The sequence below is a fragment of the Kogia breviceps genome, chromosome 7 (genome assembly GCF_026419965.1).
Source record: "Kogia breviceps isolate mKogBre1 chromosome 7, mKogBre1 haplotype 1, whole genome shotgun sequence".
Lineage (NCBI taxonomy): Eukaryota > Metazoa > Chordata > Mammalia > Artiodactyla > Physeteridae > Kogia > Kogia breviceps.
Genome location: NC_081316.1, coordinates 7,567,834 through 7,587,444, shown reverse-complemented (window position 1 = coordinate 7,587,444; position 19,611 = coordinate 7,567,834). Strand labels below are relative to the sequence as shown.

At 51.6% G+C, this 19,611-nt stretch overlaps 1 protein-coding gene across 3 annotated transcripts in view; it reads right to left on the bottom strand.

Moving 5' to 3' along the window:
• The window catches only part of PRDM11 (PR/SET domain 11), an 82,646-nt gene extending 72,536 nt beyond the window's left edge, over positions 1–10,110 (bottom strand). For all 3 annotated transcript variants that reach the window (XM_059069453.2, XM_067037067.1, XM_059069454.2), the window contains exon 1: positions 10,042–10,110. The gene's annotated coding sequence lies outside the window, so the exon portion shown is untranslated. The remainder of the gene's footprint in view (positions 1–10,041) is intronic.
• Positions 10,111–19,611: the final 9,501 nt, after the last annotated feature.

The window sequence follows — 19,611 nt, the reverse complement described above, 5'->3', positions numbered from 1 at the left end:
AGTTTTCCAGTCTGCTGCCCACTGACGCTTTCGTAAATGACAATAAAAAGTGGCGTAGCAGTGTCAAGTTGCAATATGAGTTTCTCAACACTTACTCTAATGTCTGTACCTGTCTCACTGCAGGCCGGTTACACAGAGCTCATGGATGGGCAGTAGTCTGCAGACCACCCTCTCCACGGCACTGGCAGGGCTCTGTGTTCCCGGCGCAGGGCCCATCAAATTATGGCTATGTTTGGACCTCCAGAGCCCAAAGGGGTGCTCCGTGAACATCTACTGACTCAAAGATTGCATGGGAAGGTCCCAGCAACCCTGTAACAGGTGCATTACCTGTGCTAGGCGTCCCCATTTCTCAGGTGAGCAAGTAGAAACACAACAGTGGGTGACTGGCCTGATGTCACAGCAGGCCCACATTGGATCTACCCAAAAAAGAATTCCGAGTAATGGTAGTAAAGATGATCCAAGATCTCAGAAAAAACATGGAGGCACAGATCTAGAAGATACAAGAAATGTCTAACAAAGACCTAGAAGAACTGAAGAACAAACAGAGATGAACAATGCAGTAACTGAAATGAAAACTACACCAGAAGGAATCAATAGCAGAATAACTGAGGCCGAAGAACGCGTCAGTGAGCCGGAAGACAGAATGGTGGTGATCACGGCCGTGCAACAGAATAAAGCTGGTCCACACTCTACTCTCTCTGTACTGCCCGGCATCACAGGGGCAGAGACTTTGGGAAATGCAAGCCCTCCAGTCCACCATTCCCCCCAGCACAGGCTCCTGACAGCATTTCTCACTGAAGGAACAGTGAGGTAGCCCCATGCAGTGGTGAAGAGCTCAGCCTCTGGAATCAGACCAGACCTGGGTTCAGATCCTGCTTCACTTCTCTGGGCCTCCGTCTCTCCTCTGTAAACTGAGGCTAATAACGTGAGTCAGGCAGCACCCTGCGTCAGGCAGAGAGCATGCACACCTGTAAGCCCCATTCAGGCTTGGCCGTCACTGATGCGTATCAAAGACCCGGGATTACCCAGAGTCTGAAACTCTTGACCTGGATCTTCCCTTTCCCCCCACATCCTCCCCGAAAGACCCAACACCTCCCCTTGGGAGTAAATTCTTCCTGGCTGCTGAGTTTGCTGATCTCCTTTGAGGATCTCACTGCCCTGCCCTCCCCACCCCAGGCGAAGGGGCTTCTCCCTTCTCACCCTGCGCCCCTCCCCTGGGACACCTTAAGCCTCTGATCCTCTTCACCTCCTCTCCAAATACCAGCCCCCTCTGGAACATAGCTGGTCTGAGGAGGGGCCCTGCACCACCCCGGGAAATGCCCCCTGTTTGGTTGGGTTAGAGCAGCGAAGAGCGGGGCTGTGGGGTGGGGTCGGGCCCCGGCCTGCAACTCCACACTCACCCACCCAGAGCCCGCCTGCCCTGTACCTTGGGCCACGACAATGCTGAGTCCAGCCTAGCTGGGTCCCGGTCGGCTGTCCCTACAAGAGGCTCGCTCCCTGCTGGGGCTGGGGGTCCGGTGGGCTGCTCCTCATGGCCCTCAGCCATCCTGGAGCCTCTCAAGCTGGCTATCTCCATCCCCTGGGCATCGGGCAGCAGGATCCCTTCCTGGTCCTCAGCACTTTTCCTTGGGGAAAGTACAAGATGGTGGGAGAAGCCACTCTGGGAAAGCTGACATCGTGGGCGCGGTTCCATATTTACTCGCTCAGTGACGTCCACGGCAGCCCAGCCCAAGACAAGTTGATATCCTGCCTGCGGGTCCCTCTCGCCCCCAGCCTTGCCCAGGAGAAGGAGCCCACCGGTCACCAACCCCTCCGACCCCGAGTTCCTTCACGCACATCACCCGGGGTTGCTGCCTCTGTCCCCTCAGGACGGGGTGAGCTCCTGCCGCTACAGATATTCAAGCAGTGGACGGACAGCCTGTCCTTTTGGAGGGCAGGGCCACCAAGACTAGGCCAAATGCTCTCAGAGGTCCCCATTCTATTCTAATTCCAGGAAGGGGAGGCCTGGGGTGCGGAGGAAGAAATGCTAGATGTGGGGTTAGAATTTTAGCTCGGTCACTCCCCATATTGTAGGACCTCCAGCAAGTCACTTCCCATCTCTGACCTCAGTTTTCTCAGCTGTAAAATGGGGGTCATGGGGCTTCCCTGGTGGCGCAGTGGTTGAGGGTCCGCCTGCCGATGCAGGGGACACGGGTTCGAGCCCCGGTCCGGGAAGATCCCACATGCCCCGGAGCGGCTGGGCCCGTGAGCCACAACTACTGAGCCTGCGCGTCTGGAGCCTCTGCTCCGCCACGAGAGAGGCCGCGACAGTGAGAGGCCCGCGCACCGCGATGAAGAGCGGCCCCCGCTCGCCGCAACTAGAGAAGCCCACGTGCAGAAACGAAGACCCAACACAGCCAAAAATAAATAAATGAATAAAATGGGGGTCATGAGAGCTGTTCTGCCTGCCTCAGAGACTAATGAGAAAGGATTTGGGAGAAGTTGGACGTCAAGAAGAGTCCTGGGTTGCCCTTATGGATCAGGTGGGGTGGGGAAGAAAGAGGCGTGGAAGGGAAAGCCCTAGAAGGCACTGAAGGCTCCAGAAGCCCAGGTTTGCGTCACTTTGCAAACAGGGTCCTCACCCTCAGCACCCAGCCCTGATCTGAGGCTGATGCTGGAGAGCAGGGTGGCCAGCGGCCTCTGTCCTTCTCCACCTGCGCCCACAGCCCGGAGCCAGTTCACAGGGGGCTCTTAGTCTGTCCGGGTGCGCCAGCAAGATCTGATCCGTGAGGTCCCTGGGTGGGGAGAGGGTCCTGGGTGGGGAGAGGTCCCTGGGTGGGGAGAGGTCCCTGGGTGGGGAGAGGGTCCTGGGTGGGGAGAGGTCCCTGGGTGGGGAGAGGTCCCTGGGTGGGGAGAGGGTCCTGGGTGGGGAGAGGTCCCTGGGTGGGGAGAGGATCCTGGGTGGGGAGAGGCCCCTGGGTGGGGAGAGGTCCCTGGGTGGGGAGAGGCCCCTGGGTGGGGAGAGAGTCCTGGGTGGGGAGAGGCCCGTGGGTGGGGAGAGGTCCCTGGGTGGGGAGAGGGTCCTGGGTGGGGAGAGGTCCCTGGGTGGGGAGAGGGTCCTGGGTGGGGAGAGGTCCCTGGGTGGGGAGAGGGTCCTGAAGCCAGCTGTGTAAACCAAGAGCTTATAAATCAAATCCTGGTTTGAAAGCACCCAGGGGACCTGCTGGGAATTGTTACATAACACTAGGAGGCAACCCCTAAAGCCTCCTTTGTTGATGTGGGTTTCTCCAGGTGATCGGAAAGATTAGATTATGACTGTGGGATCTGAAGCTAGTCACGTATCCTCTCTGAAGCCAAGTTTCCTCATCCAGAAATGGATGTAGAAGAGACCTCACGGGGCCGATGTCAAGTGCCCTGATGCTCAATACGTGTTCCTCTTAACACGTGGTGCTGAAAACAGGGAGGAAAAAGTTTTCTTCCACAGAAGGTAATGCGGGACTGACATTACCATCTCCATGAACAGAAAGGGAGACTGAGGCCCAAGCACGGTTGGCCTTGAACACAGCCTGCCTGTGGGGGGGGCGGGTAAGTGTCTGAAGGTGCGGTCCAGTCACCTTCACGTAGAGACCCCCGCATGACTCATCCACTCCCTCACATTCAGGCACTGCTGTCCCCAGCAAGGGGCACAAGATTATTTCCGTGCCCTGGGGCCTGCCTCCCCTGTGGTCATGACCTCACGTCCGAGGAGGTGGCCCCAGAGCCGTCCCCACGCCACACTGCTGCTCGGTGCTGCTTCCTCAGGAGCCTCTGCGAGGCCAGCACCATTATCACGCCTGCTGCGTAGGTGAGGAGACAGGCAACCCCCAGACAGGCAGCCTCTTACCCACATCTCCCAGCTGCCAGGCGCAGGGGCAGGAATGAACCTGAGGCCACACCCGCCTCAAGGGCATAGCGCTGTCCCTGCCCACACGCTCCCTCTCAGGGGCCCCCACCAAGAGGCCAGCCCAAGGCACTTTGCTGCGTCTTATCTGGGGGTGCCACGGCTACTCAGAAATGAAGCCAGACACACTGTAGGAGGCCTGCAGCCCCCAGAACTGTGCCCCAAACCATCTGCACTGAGCCTCAGTGTGGAGGGCCAAGTCCTCACCTCCTTCCTCCACCTTCTCTTTTGGAATGCCCACCCTCATCCTCTCTTACCTTGACTACTGTAACAGCCTCCTAATCGGCCTCCCTGCCTCCAGCCTCACACCCGAGCTGCTGCTGCTGCTGATTTCTGGGACCTGAACCTGCTCTCCATGTCAGCTTTCTCGTCAGAAAACCCTCTGCCGTTCCCAGAGGCCCCACAGACAAGAGTGTAAACTCCTCAGCATAGCAGTCATAACCTTTCACAATCTGGCTGGGATAGAGCATCGGGGTTAGGTGGGAGGGCTCAGGAGCCAGAAGACCTGGGTTCGAATCCCAGCTGTGCTGCTTACCAACTGGGAAACTTTGGGCAAGTTACTCCACCTCTCTGAGCTTTGGTTTCCCAAAGGGATATAACAGTGTCCGTAGAATGGGGAAATAATAGTACCAATATCAGGGTACTGCTGGGAAGATGAAATAGAAAATGTGTTCTGAAGCACTTTGCACATAGTAAGTGCTCAATTCATTCATTCATCCCACAAATATGAGCCCTTACTATGTGCTCTGCACTGTTCATGCAGCACTGAACAAAGCTGACTAAACTCCCTGCTCTCCGGGAACGTACAGCATAATTAAAGGAGGCAGCCAAAGACAATATATTGATAAATAAGTAAAACACAGGGCATGTTATATGTGCTATGCATTAGAGAAAAAAAGCAGGCAAGCAGAGGAGGATAAGGGGGCAGGGGTTGCAATATTAAATAAGAAAGTGCCCACAAGAATGTGACATTTGAGCAAATCCTGATGGAGGTGAGGGAGCCTGCCATGGAGATAATGGGTAAGGGTGTTCTAGCAGCGGGAACAACCAGTGCAAAGGCCCTGAGGCAGGATCAGGACTGGTGTGTTAGTCATATTACTATTATCATCACTGTTATTCTCTTTCTAGCCTCATCTCCCTCCACCTCCTCCCTTTCCCACACTCTCCAGCCAAATGAACCACCCAAGCCTCTCCAAGCCATTCCGTGCGTTCATACCTTTGTACAAGCCTCATCCCACACTGGAATGCCTCTCCCCTTTCTTTCCAACTCCTACTCATCCTTCAAAACCCAGCTGAAAGGCCTCCTCCTCAAGAAAGCTTTCCTTGACTTAGAGTCGATGGCTGTCTCCCTTGCATCCTTCTGCTATAAATTGTAACGGCCTGGTTAACTGCCCACCTCCTCCCACTGGTCTGTGAGCTCTGGAAGGGCAAGGACTGGGTTCTACACTGCACCCCCAAGCCCAGCACAGTGCCTCGCTGTGTGCGCTGACCACCTGATGAATGAAGGAAGAACTGAAGGATGCCCCAGGCCTCCCCTCTTAAAGAGCCTTAGCCCCAACGACGCCACCATGAGTGTGACCGCCCCTGTGAACACTGGCCTTTCCAACGCAGATACAAATCTGCAATAGGAAACAGGCTTTTTAAAAATAACAGCACATTTTTCTTTTTTCTTCATTGTTTTTTTTTTTTTTTTTTTCTTTCTGCATGGCTTATTTTTCCGGTGCAGCCCCGGGGCCAGCTACAGGGAAGTCCCTCCCAGGCCCCACTCTAAGAACATGGAGCTCTGGGGCCTCTAAGGACTCCCAGGCCAGAACAGGGGTGGAAAGGCACCAGATGCCCTGGCACTAAGGCCACCAGGCACCTCTGAGCCAGGAACCCCTTTTCTCAAACCCCAACATTAGGTGGATGTTACCTCCTGGAAACTTTATAATGCCATGTGATATTTCCAAAGGGGCTTCTCCTTGGCGGTCTGGGGTTCCCTGCCCTCACTCTAAGAGGGCATCCCGAGGGAGATGGCATCAGACTGCCAGTGTTCCAACCCTGGCCACACTGCTGTGTAACCCTGGATCCCTTCCATCACCTCTTGGGGCCTCAGTTTCCCCATCTGTGAAATGGAAATAATAATACCTACCTTGTTTTCTGTGTAGGGTATGTGACATGCTTAGGACCAGACCTGGCACACAAGAAGCCCTCAGTAAATATTAGCTGCCTTCATCATCATTATCTTCATCTTCATCAGCCCTAGATCTTCTACTGTGTGGTCCCTTCACTGAATCGTATATTCCACAGATCAGAGACCTCAAGGATCTGTTAAATCTCACCCTCTTGGCCTTTCCGGAATTTTCCCTCGTACACTCTAGAAACATGGTCCTTCTGGGGCATGGCCACCTGTAAGTATGGGGAGCTTAGGATCTGCACTCTACGGGCCACTTTTCCTCCCACACCTGACACCTCCTTTCAGCTTGACCCACCTGCCCATACTCCAAGGAAGCAGCGTTTATTAATCCTGTCCTTAGCCCCCAGCACATTGTGAACGCCCAGCCAATGCTCAGGGATTTATCAGAAGGTATTCTGTGAGCAGCTCTCATGCACAGACACTGAAGGTGCAGCAGCACACACACATACCAACCCAGCCCCTGCCCTCGCAGAGCTTACGGTCTGATGAAAGAGTGAGACTGCAAAGCAATAATTACAACAATAAATGTAAAATTGCTAGTAAGATGAGTGCTATAAAGGTGAGGTACATGGGGCCACGAAAGGCCATAATAGGGAGTTCAACCTAATCTGGGAGGGCTTCCCTGAAGAGGTGATGCTAAAGCTAAAAGATGAGGAGGAGGCCTACAAGAGGAGTGGAATGCATGGTCAGGGCAGAGGGGGCAACATGAGGATAGCAACATGTTAGGCTAAACATGGTAAATAGGGGGAAGTAAGATGGTGTCCCCATAGCATCTGGAGGGCAACTTAAGGATTTCTGTCTTTCTCCTAAATACAGTGGGAGTCCCTGAAGGTTTTTCAGGCAGAGGTTGATAGACTCAGATTTATTTGTCAAAAAAGCTCACCCTGGCTGCTGAGGATGAGCTTTTCCTGTGTGTGTATACTTGTCTCTGCCTGGAATGCTCCCTTACTCTCTGTATCAGTCAGGACAGGCTAGGTTATGCTGCAGTAACAAACAACCCCCAAATCTAAGTGGTTTAAAACAACAAAGGCTTAATTATCACTCATGCTGCATGTCCAAGGGACTCCACTCAGGTAGCAACACGGGGACCCAGGCTAGCAGAAGCAGCCACCACCCCACCTCCTGCCAGTTGCCACACCACAGGAAAAGAACACTCAGGAGGGTCTCACACCAGCAACTAGATGCTTTGGCCCAGAAGTGGCATGTGTCACCGTAGTTCACAACTCACTGGCCAGTCACACAGCCCCACCCAACACAAGGGGACCTAGATTCAATCCTACACGTGCTTGGATGAACTGGAAATATTTAGGGGGTAGCATTAAGGACCACCAGACAGTCTCCCACTCCATCTTGCCCTTCCCCAGCCTTAACTCATTCATTAGATCACAACTGTTTCAGTATTCCAGAGGACTGACCAGCACGTGCAGGCGAGAATATGGAGTACAGAGAGATCTAGGGGAGGTGGGAGATGAGGCCAAGGAATGGGTAGGGGCCAGATTACTCAGAGGCTTCTAGGTTATGGTAACAATTTGGCTCTTTATCCCAAAAGCACTGGGAAGACTTCTCAGTGCTTTACACAAAAATGGGGAGCTTGCTGTGATCTTCTTTGGAACAGATCACTCTTACTGCCATCCTGAGACTGGCGTGGAGGGGAGGTCACAGGTAGACAGTTAGGAGGCTAGTGCTGTTGTCCTGGGGATAGACAGTGGTGGCTTGACCAAGACACTGGGGAAGAGAAGACGGAGAGGAGATTGGAGATGGATTCAATTTATAGGTTAAAGTTCCCTAGATCTGGAGATATAGTGGATTGCGGTGAAGGAACGGAGACACAAAGGTTTCTGCCTTAACGACTAGCAGAATGGTGGTAGCCGTGGCCAAGATGAGAGCCCTGGAGGAGGTTTGGGGAGGAAGACGATGGGACAGCCTTGGAATCCGTGTGTTGGCCATAACTGTGAGATGGTCAAGAGAACAGACCGAGGAGGCAGCTGAATAAACAGGAATGACTCCTGACTCCTCGTTCAGTGGTCTTTACGTCCTTCATACTTGCCCATAACTTAGAACCAGGGAAACCTCGCCTCCCCTCCCCCATCCAATTTAAGTCCAGGTGAGGAAAGATTCAGATGATTGTAGTCTTAACTTGACACCAAGGAGAACAAATTTATGAAACACATCAATCCAAAGGGTCTGGAGGACAGACCTGTAACTCAGGAGTAGTATATAAGTGATGGTTGTGATGGCTGATCAGGGCTCCTGGGACCAGTGAGGGGAGCCCCTCATCTTTGGATCTGTCACTAGGGAAGGGAGAGGAGGCCTCCTCAGTTTGGGACTGAATGGACCTAGGTGGGGCTTCTTGGGCAATCCTGATATTCCCAAGAGAGTGCTCTGCAATAATCCCAGGCAGAGAGAACAACACTTCTTAAATCACGTGTGGCCCCGGGGCTAGGCATTTTCTCTGTGCTATCTCATTTAATCTCACAGCTGACTGGCCAGGCAGGCTTTGTCAGCCCCACTTTAGGGATGGAGAAGCAAGGTCCAGAGAGGTCAAAAGTAACCGTGCCAAGTCCAAAGTCACATACTAGTATGAAGGGGAGGAAGGACTCCAATGGAGAAGCCCCTTTTCATTCACCTAAAGCAATAGCCCTAGGCTCTATTCCCAGACACGTGCCCACACAGACATCTGCTTGCCCACCTCTCAGAGCGGTGGTGGGTGAAAATCATGCCCCGCTCCCCCTGGAAGGAAACACCGCCTGTTACTTTTGCCCCATGGACCTCACAACCCTAACCCCTTCCTTCCTCTCAAGGGAAATGTGGGCAAAGGCCAGCTTGGGTGCCAGAGGCATCATGCTCCATGGAAAATTCTTTTGCCCCAGCACAGATAAAACCCTCATTTTATAGGGTTTCCAGGCATGGAGAGCAATCTCTCCTGTCCCCACACACAAAGAACTGGGTGTGTTTCCTTCAACCACTCTAAATTATATACCACAGCCTTTCTCCACAAGAAGCAAACGTCTAAGAAGAGAGGTTTAACATTTTTCTCCCCGAAGTCCCAGCCCACCCCTGGGATCTTAAGCCCCTATCGCCCAACCCCATACAAGACACAAGCAACTTTTCCGCCAGCAAGCGCTCGAGACATTTGTGTTCTCCTTGCAGTCACTTGCCTAGGGCGTGCTGGCCTTGACCGGAGAAAGGTCATCGGCCGCTAAGTGCCTGCAGAGCAGAGCACCTTGGGGATTGCGAGTGGGGGATGGAGGCGACACTCCGGACATTTCCCTAAGAGCCTACACCGCAACTAAGATGGAAAATGTATTAAAGAAACAGCCCCCGGCGCGGCCACGTTTAGCGGGAAATCGTGCGGCGCGTGGGAAGAGGCCCCACTGCACCCCGGCAGGACCCGTGCCCCCCATATCGGCCCCCGGGCGCCGAGCCCAAAGCGCCCCCGAGAACTAGGCCAGCAGCGGCGGCGAGCCCTCCAGCCTTCGGCGCCCCGCCCCGCCCGTGTCACCGCGTTCTCATTCCGAACGCTAGGTCCGGGCGGCCGCTCCCATTGGTCGGCGGCCACGTCCGTCAGCGGGCGGCACGTCGGCGCAGAGAAAAGGCTACATTGTAACAAGGCGAGAGAGCTAGGAGCTAGCGGGGAGGAAGGAGGCGGAGGGGCGGCCCCCGAATCCCACGGCGGCGGCGGCGGCGGCAGCGGCGGCGGCAGCGGCAGCGGCAGCAGCTACCTGCCGAGGGTTAACCCACCTCGGGGCCGGGGTGAGCCGCCCCCCCGGTCCGCGCCCGCGCCGCCCGGGCCCCCCGCACTGCCCGCGATGACTCCCCCGGCCGCCCGCCACCCCCGAGGCCGCTCGCAGCCCCTGCACCGGTGGCCCCCGCGCGCGTTGGCAAACTGCCGAGCGCTTTCCGAAGCCATTTTCAATGGCCACATTGGCTACCGGGGCTGACTCACCTTCCCGGGAATGCTGCGGCAGCCGCGGGGCCCGAGCGGCGCGGGCGGCCCGGCGGGCGGCTCGGCGGAGGCGGCGCGGCCCGGGCTGGCGGCCCCCGCGGCGGGAGCGGCCGCGCTGCGGGCGCGCTGGTCCCCGGCGAGGCAAAGTTTCAGCGCCAGCGTCGGCGCGGCGGCGGCGGCGACTCGCTGCTGCTCTCCTCCCCTGCTTTGACCACCATCTTATTAGTACAGGAAATGACATGGAAAACGGAAGAAAGCGGCGTTTGGGGCAGACGCGGACCCCCCAATTCAGGGGCCGGAGCCGGGACTCACCAGCCGCGTCCCAACCCGGCCCCGGAGAAAACTCCCGGGGCCCCCTCGGCCCCCGCCCCGCGCCCTGCCCGGAGGGGGGAACCTGGCTTCTCGAACCCAAAAGGAGAGGGCGACTTTTATAAACCAGCCCGCGGAGAAATCGAGAAAAAAATAAATAAATGAAAAAAGAAAAGGTTAAAAGAACTTTCGAGCTGGGACACTTTTTTTTTTTTTTTGGTCGGAATTAAAAGTTCTAGAATTTAAAAAAGTCATTCCTTGGGGGGTGCTCCCTGGCTCCCCTATCCTATTGCTGCCCCTTTTGAACCAGTATGGGGAATAAATGCGTTGATATTTTTAACCCTTTCTTGGCTCCGCCGCCCGCAGCTGGCCCCTTCCTGATCCCGTTTAACCCTTTGAATGCCCAGCTGTTTGGAGATTCAAACTAAAGTTGTAAAACAGGGGCATCCCGCTGAAAGCTGAGGGAAAGGGTCTTTGGGGGGGGGGGTCGTTTAAAATGTTATTTACGTGGGGCTGCGGTTTTAAAGTCGCGAGCCGCACGTGTTCTTCAAATCGAAATTTATCACCGGGATTGAGATTCTGAGAACCCGACGGGCTGATCCCTGGCTGCCTTGGAAAAGATGTTTAAACCGCGCTCGCCTGCTCGGTTCCTCAGTTTCTCCATCTGTGAAATGGGATTTAACATCGCAGAGTAACAAGGTAGCAAGGAAAAGATGGGGCGGAATTTTCACAAAGACAGTGTTTAAAAGCTTGAAAGTCTTTCTCCTGCGCTTAGAAACCCGACGGGTTAGAATGGAGCAGAGGACACCGCGGGATGGCGTAACCGAGACAACCGTTTTCTTCTGGCGTTGTTGTCTGCAAGGCGGGCGAGTGGCCGAAGTGTGAGATGTCGTCTGTCAGGGGAGGCTGCGCCGCTCTGGCTCTAAAACCGGGGCGTAACCTCCAGTAGAAATTATCCGGGAGGAACTCGACCCCAGGACCCCGGCGGGGCGCCCCCCAGACATCCGTGAAAGGCCTCGCACAGGAGGCCTCCAGTGGGTACCTCCCTGCGATGACCTCCTCTCGGGGATGGAGTTCCCTGTCAATTTCTTTGCTGGCTGGGAGCCTCGGCCCTAGATGGCGTCCATGGTCGGACCCCAGGACATGCTCCTCCTAGCTCTTGGAGTCTGGATGTTGGGGCTTGCGGAGGGGGGAAGCAATTCATGCACCACTTCATTTGTTTCCCTTGACTTCGGCATCACAAACACAGCTTCTTGGAGTCCCCCATCTCTTACTTGCTGTGTGATCTTGAGTAAGTAACTGAGTCTCAGTTTCCTTATCTGCAAAGTGGGGCACACCGGTAACCCACGCTGCTGGCTCTGTGTGAGGAGCCATGAGAGTACTTAAGGAGCGTAGCACCAGATTGCTCACAGTAGATGCTCAAGTAACAGTAATTAACACCATAATTATATGACTCAATATAAAAGTTTCCTAGTGTCTGTCTGTTCCATGCCAGGCAGAGTATTGGGTACGGGGGAGTACCAAGATTAGTTAGATCTGGTCCTTCCAGGAGGTCTTGGTCTGGCCAGGAGATGGAGGAACTCATGGCTAACTCAAATTGATTCAATAATTAATGCACACCCGACTGTGCTAAGCTTTATACCGGAGGCCAGGTGCTTGGGCAGGGAGGGGAAAAGGACACTGAGGAGGGAGCCATTTGTTCCTTTTGAGGAGGAGGATTCACCAAGGAAGTGACGTCAGAGGTGGGCCCTAAGAGGGGGTTTGACAATTTCCACCAGTGGTAGGAGGGCACTCCAGGAAGGCAAACAGCACTGGCAAAGACATGGAGGTCTCAAAGTGGCCAGGGTGTGTGACATGTGGCCAGTTGTGAATGGAGTAGAGAGTGGGTAGGGCAGAGGAACCGGAGATGAGGCCAGAAAGCCAAGTGGATAAAGACAGAACATGCTCACAGCCTCCAAAAAGCAAAAAGATCTTTCAGAGTAGGAGCTGGTGAGTGAGGCAAAGAGGGGATTTTTCCATGTGGTGCTGGTTTTATGTTTAAATCTCCCCATCCATTTGGCCTGGTCTAGCTTCTCTTTGCCAGGAACAGTCGGCCTTCAGGCAGCAACTGGAGTGGGGCTGGTCCTCGGGCATTGCAGGCCGGGAATCTTCAGGCATCACACTTGGGGAGCACAGAGACACTGCGCGTGGTTCAGAGACCCAGGTCTGAGGTCCAGCCTGCCACTCCACGCCGTGAAACCTGGGGCACGTGACTCTGCCCGTCTGGCCTCCAGCTTGTTCCTGTGTGACACAAAGAGTTTGGACCCGGGTGCCTACATTCTGCCCTCAAGAAGCTGCCCTGTAACCACATAATCAAGACCAGAGCGCAGGAAGGAATCTGGAACAAGGCTGGGAGGGTTGCTGGGAGCCCAAGGCAGCCAAGGGCTGGTACAGGTGCTCTGGGTCAGTGGGCAGCAACTGGCCCCAGGGCCTGAAGGTAATCACCATAGACAAGTGGTCTGGACCAGGCGGGTCTTGTGAGGCCGTGCCTCAGCTGCCCTCTGTGGGCTGAGTTGGGCCTAAAACACAGAAGTAGGGATGGGAGTGTGAGCTGCACTAAAATTCTCTGAGAGCAAGTTGGTTGGGGGGAGGGGTGGTACAAAGGGGATTGAAGTGAATAGAGCACAGGACACACACTTTCAGGGACCTTACCATTTGACTCTCTCAATAATCCAAGGCAGACCTCATCATCACTATTTTTACAGACAGGGAAACCATGCTCAGAGAGGTTAAGAAATTTGCCCGAGGCCACACAGCTAGTTAGAAGTAGGATAAGATTCAAGTCTACATCTGCCTGACTGCATCGTTCAATGCCTTCCACTCTTGGATGTTTCTGGTTTATCGTCCTTCTCCATAATGCAACTTTTCAGCCTAAAGGTTTGTAAAATACATCCCCCTGGTTTCTCCCTTGGGCATATCACACAATAGGAGCTGACCAGAACTTTGTGATGGGAGGTCAGGTACTTCATGACCGTGCCCTACAAAAAAAATGTGTCAACAATCCCAGTTACTTGCAGGTCCCTGTGAGGATATTTAGATGCTCTAGGTGAATAAAGCTCAGCTCTTTGGAAGGAAAAGTCAATCGGAGGCCTTTCTCACCTACTAATAATAATGACACCCAGGTAAAACATACATACAACGAGCTGCAAGTTAAATGCCCCCCAGATCACTTCCACATTTGCTGTAAAACAAGGACAAGTGTTTATTGCATCGATTAATGGCCCTTCCGAAAGCCTTGAGGGAGAAATTTCATTCAGGATTTAGTGCGTGGAAAAAACAAACTAAAAACCAACTGCATTTCCCCTGAGGAACTGGCAAGCATCTCCCTTGCTAATAAGAAGAGCACCATAACTGATCAGGTTTCCCTTTTTACACAGGCTGCCAGGAAGCTCAGAGCCAAATTCTAGCCCCATTCCCAACAACTTTGGCAGTTGCTTCTTCCTCATTCCTCCTTTCCCACTTCTAATCCTACTGACTCAGCTTTGTTTTCTCTGCCATTTATTAAAGATGCCCTCCTTTTTTAATGGCAAGAAATAAATATTTAAAATAAATCCACATTTGGAAGAGTTGCTGAAGGGATCTGGATTCCATGGGCCTTGTGTTAAGCCAGGCACGGTTCTGTTCTGGTCTTGTCCACTCGCCCAACAGCTGAGGGATTCCTCTCTTGGAAGGAAGGAGGGACTGGCTTAAGACCAAGGGATTCCTCACTCAGCTGCTGACGACGGCTAAGATCAAATGCCCTGCATCAGATCATCATGGCTATTTTTTGGTTCTACTGACAAACAGCTTGCCTCTCTCCTGGCAACTCCCCAGGAAGCATAAACCACTATCCCCTCCCCATCCCCCCCAAGATATCCCCCATTCGTCCCTCCTGTTGAGGTTTGGCGGGGAACAGCCTCCTCTTTTCTAAAGAATCCACTTATGGGCTGCTTACCACGTGCCCAGTAAGGTGAGGTGATTAGGATGGAGGCTGGGGGAAAAGGAGCAACTTCAGAACCTAGGACAGGGAAGGCCTCTCTGAGGAGGTGGCATTTCATGGGAGTCTTGATCAATGGAAAGGAGTCAGCCTCTCCTACAGTGGAGTAGTTGAGTCCCCTCAGCAGGGGACACAGCCCGTGCAAAGGCCCTGAAGCAGGAGCCAGCCAGGCTTGTGGTGTGGGGTGGCCCATGGCCAGTGTGCAGAGTATAGTATGGAAGGGGAGACAGGGAAGGAGATGAGAAAGAGAAGGGATTGAATCTTGGCCATGCCTTTTCTTGGTTTGGTTTTATTTGAACATCAGTGGAAGCCACTGATGCTTTATAGCTGGGGAGACTCAGGTCCTGACTTATGTTTTCACACAATCACCTTGGCTGCCACGTGGCTACTAACATTGACCTAGTGGCAGGTAAGTGGGTAGGTATGTTCACAAACCATCTTATTTAACTATCACACCCCCCACCCCCCACCCCATTATGAGGTTGATGTGGACTTGTCTTTTTTCTGGCTGCCCAGCAACTGACTTCCCTTCCAGTGACTGGAGAAATTCCCACCTTCCAAGCCCTGGGGAGAAGCAAGGTGTGCCCTCCCCCATGCCCGCTAGAGAATCTGAAAACATCAAAAATTCCCTTTCCCAGTGCTATAGACTGAATGTCTGTGTCTGCCCCTGCACCAGCACCCCCAAATTCATGTGTTGAAACCTAATCCCCAGCATGATAATATTTGGATGAGGCCTTTGGGAGGTGCAATGGTTATGAAGGTGGGGCCCTCATGAAAGAGATTAGTGCCCTTACCAAAGAGACTCCAGAGAGCTCCCTCAACCCTCCCACTATAGAAGGACACTGAGAGAAGATAGTTGTCCATGAACCAGAAAATTGGTTGCCTCCAGACACAATCTGCTGACATCTTGATCTTGGACTTCCAGCCCCCAGAACCATGAGAAATAATTTTCTGTTTTTTATAAGCTGCCAGTCGGTGGTACTCTGTTATAGTAGCTCAAAGGTAAGGCACAGATACATGATGGAGACTCAGCTAACTGGATGAGTTCCCCCACCTTTGAATTGGAAGCTGGTGACACGTAGAGGCATGAACCATAGACAGTCCTTTCTGGTGAGAGTAGGGGTGCAGTACAGTCAGTTCTCAAGGGCAGGAGTGCCTGCAGCTGGATCCAGCAGAGCTGCAGGGCTTGTGGTACAAGCTACAGTACCTGTTGGGCAGTACTGGGCAGTGTCCTCACCGCATTGGTTCTGTGGCATGATATTGGCCATGGCTCTGCTTCTGTGCACCCCACACTTGGTTCTCCAAACTTCCAGAGGGTCATGAGCTACCTGAACTCCTTTCAACATGTTCCTCTTCTGTTTAAATCAATGTACTAGTTAGCAATTGCTGCATAACAAATGACCCCAAAACTGAGCAGCTAAAGACAATAAACATCTATTCTCTCCCAGTTTCTGAGAATCAGGAATCCTGGGAGCAGCTTAACTGGGTGGTTCTGGATCAGAATCTCCCATGAGGTTACAGTCAAGTTGTCAGCTGGGGCTGCAGTCATCTGAAGGCTTGCCAGGGGCTGGTGAATCCACTTCCAAACTCCCTCACATGTCGGACAACCAATGATCCATTTGCCTGGGACTGACGGGGGATTCCCAGGACATGGGAATTTCAGGGGTTTTTTTTGTTTTTATTTTTATTTTTTTTGCGGTACGTGGGCCTCTCACTGTTGTGGCCTCTTCCGTTGCGGAGCACAGGCTCCAGACTCGCAGGCTCAGTGGCCACGGCTCACGCGCCTAGCCGCTCCGCAGCATGTGGGATCCTCCCAGACCGGGGCACGAACCCGCGTACCCTGCATCGGCAGGCAGACTCTCAACCACTGCGCCACCAGGGGAGCCCGGAATTTCAGCTTTAAAACCAGGTTGGCTCCAGGCAAACCAGGGTGAGTTGGTCACCCTATTCCTGTGGCTGTTGGAAAGAGGGTTTAGATTCTTGAAGTGGGTATGTCAATAGGACTGTTCGTGGTATGGCAGCTGGTCTCCCGTGGAGTGAATGATCAGAGAGAGAGAGACAGAGAGAGAGACAGAGAGAGAGGGAGGGAGAAGAAAACCGTAGTCTTTTATAACCTAATCTCAGAGTGGCATACTATCCCTTCTGCCGCATTCTATTGGCTACATAGACCAACCCTGGTACAGTGTTGGGGGGACTACACAAGGGTGTGAATACCAGGAGGAAGGCTCGTTGGGGGTCACCTTGGAGGCTAATGACCAGAACCACCAGAGCAATTTCTATTGCTTGCAACATTACGACCTAAGAAATTATGTAACTTGTAGACTATCACAAAGCTATTCTCCAGAATTCTTAACCATATATATAGCCAGGACAGTAGACCAAAGACACCCCCAGCTCTCAGGTGAGTGCCAACTGTAGAGCTTGCCTTGCAAACTGCTCTCCATCATAGACAGGGCATTCCTTGGTACACTGGTAAAATCAAAGTTGGAAACATTGGTCTGAGTGCTAGTTGTTGGAGCTCTGCTTGCAAACATGAGAGTCTGGGCAACTCCCTCCATTTCAGGGAACCTCAATTAGCCCCAGATCTCTGCTCTAAGCCTCAGTCTCCTTATCTGTAAATTGGGTTGGGAATGTTGGATTCAGTCATCATTCAAAAGACAAAATATGTTCCTCGCGGTTTTCTTCTCTTCTTGTGCCTTAGTGATTGGAAAGGAGGGAGGAATGAAGATTGAGGCGTTACAGAGGCTGCTTTCAACTTCCAGGAAGCTCTAGGATAAGACTCCTGAATGCCACACGTCCCTAAACCTGCAGGACCTCACGCAGATAGGGGAGCAGGTTCAGGGATGTGGGGTGGAGCCACATTTAAACCCATTTTAGCTCCAGGGAAAAAGAGAACTTCCTGAGAAATGGAGCCCCCCCCCCCCCGCCGCCACCCAGCCAACAACAAAAGGGGCTGTAGCTGCAAACGGTGAACTTGCTTTAGTGGAGGTATGTAAGCCAGGGTGGTGGGGCGGAGGGGGGTTTTCGATATAATTTATGCCCAGATCAGATGTTAGCTTTGGTGAGCTCCGAAATCCCTACCACAGGGGAGTCTTCTTGATTCTAGGAATGGCGCGGCCACGTTGTTAGGTGGTGGGTACTGTCTTGAAGATGGAGCTCCGGGCCAGGAATCAAGAGATGTGGGTCCTGGTGCTCCCCCTACTATTGGGTCTCTGGGGGACTCCAGTCAGGTCATACCTCGGCTCAGAGCCTCAGTCTCGCAACCTGTAAAATGAGGGACCGATTTCCACATGCTGGTTCATGGAACCACCTCTGTCACAGAACTTTTCCCTGGTCCTTGAGAAGATGAAAACCATAAAGTAATGGAGATTGTTTTTATAAAGCTAAATCCATTCAACTTGAAGGATTAACTTTTAGTCAGAGGGTTGATGTGGTCTCTCTTATTTTGGTGTTTAAATGTTCTTTTATGAATGGATGTTAATAGCATATGTGAAAATTGGAGGTCTTTTTGTGGGGGATTTTTCCCCAGTGACCTTACTGGGCAAAATAAAGAGTTGACAAACGTATAGTAGTTCCCTCAATTATTTTGGAATGGATATTAGTGCATGAAATTAAGAAATATGGGAATCAACAGACTAGATGATTCCAAACAACCTCCAACATTGTTTCCCCCTCTTCCATCAACTCACCCATCCATCCATCCAATCCTAAAACATTTATTGAAGGCCTCTCACATACCTGAAAGAGCCACTTCCCACATGGAGCTAAGAGGGTCCCTAGGGAGAGCAACATAAAGACATGTAAACAAATGGACATCTGTAGTTCATATTTTTCTATCATAAAAATACGGAAGTAGACACCCTTAGATGTATGTTTTGTGTGCTTCTCTCATTATCCCTTTGGAATAATTTCCAGAAGTTTCAGGGTCAAAGTATATGCCCAGCTTCACATCCTGAAACATTTTGCCAAATTGCCCTCCAGAAAAGTTGTACCAATGCCAGTTCTCATTGGCTTTGTGTGAGCCTGTTTGTTTCTCTAAACCCTTACGCTGAACATCATCCATCTGCTTAATCTTCAGTAATTTGATGTGCAAGCGAGCTGTCTCAGATCAATATTTCAATTGATATTGTTAGCAACATCAGCATAGTTTCATGTGTTTATTAATCTTTGTGCTTCTTTTGTGAATTGCTTATCACATCCTTTGTCCACTTTAAATTTGGGATCTTGTATCTTTTTATTGACTCATAAATGTAGTTTACATATGAAGGTTAACTAGTCTTTGAAATCTGTAACACAATTTATTTTCTCAATTCATAAATTTTCCATAAATGTATTTATGATTTTTTTTGCTATATGGAAATTTAAATGTTTTGTTTTTCCTTTATGGTTGTGTGGGTAGAGTTAGAAAGACCCTCTCCTTCAAATAATTATAAAAACATGCTCTTAGATTTTTTTATTATTTTGAAAAATATATTTGATCCACCTGGAATTTATTTTGGTGCAGAGTGTAACATAGGGATCTAACTTTACTTTTTTCCTTAGTGAATAGCTAGTTGTCCTAACACCAATTATTGTATAATTCACCCATTTCTCATTGTTTTGCAGTGCTATCTGTATCCTGTGTTAAATTTCCATATCATACACATGCCTACTTCTTGTCTCTCTATTATGTATCATTGATCATTTGTCTATTTGCACAGTACCAAACTGTTCAGGTTACTATAGCTTTATGGTATATTTTAAGGTTAGACAGGGCACAGCCCCACTTTGCCTTATCTTTTTATTTTAATTAACTTGTTCTAATTCCTGGAGGCAGAAATTTTAACTCTTAGATGGTATTTGCCTTCATATTCCAAATTGTATGTTTACATTGCTAGCTTCTGATTAATCAGTTTTAGACATTATGCATTGATTTTTCTGACATGGAAATTGAGTCTTCTGTTCACTTACACTCCCTCTTCTCTGATGCCCCATGCACCACTACCACGCTCAACCTGGTCACATCTCAGTGTTGGTGTGTGTCCCTACTCAGTGTGTTCATTGTAAAGACCGTGTGAATGTTGCGAATTGCTAAGCCAAAGACACACTGTAATTAAATTTCCTTGATTACAGCTTTTTGGTTTTCCTAGGGTTCATAACAGACATCTTTTTTCATTTGCTAAGTTTTTTTTAACATCTAAGATTTTACTCCAACACTATAGAATGCCTTTCACTACAATTTTTGACATCCTCAGACCTTTCAAATG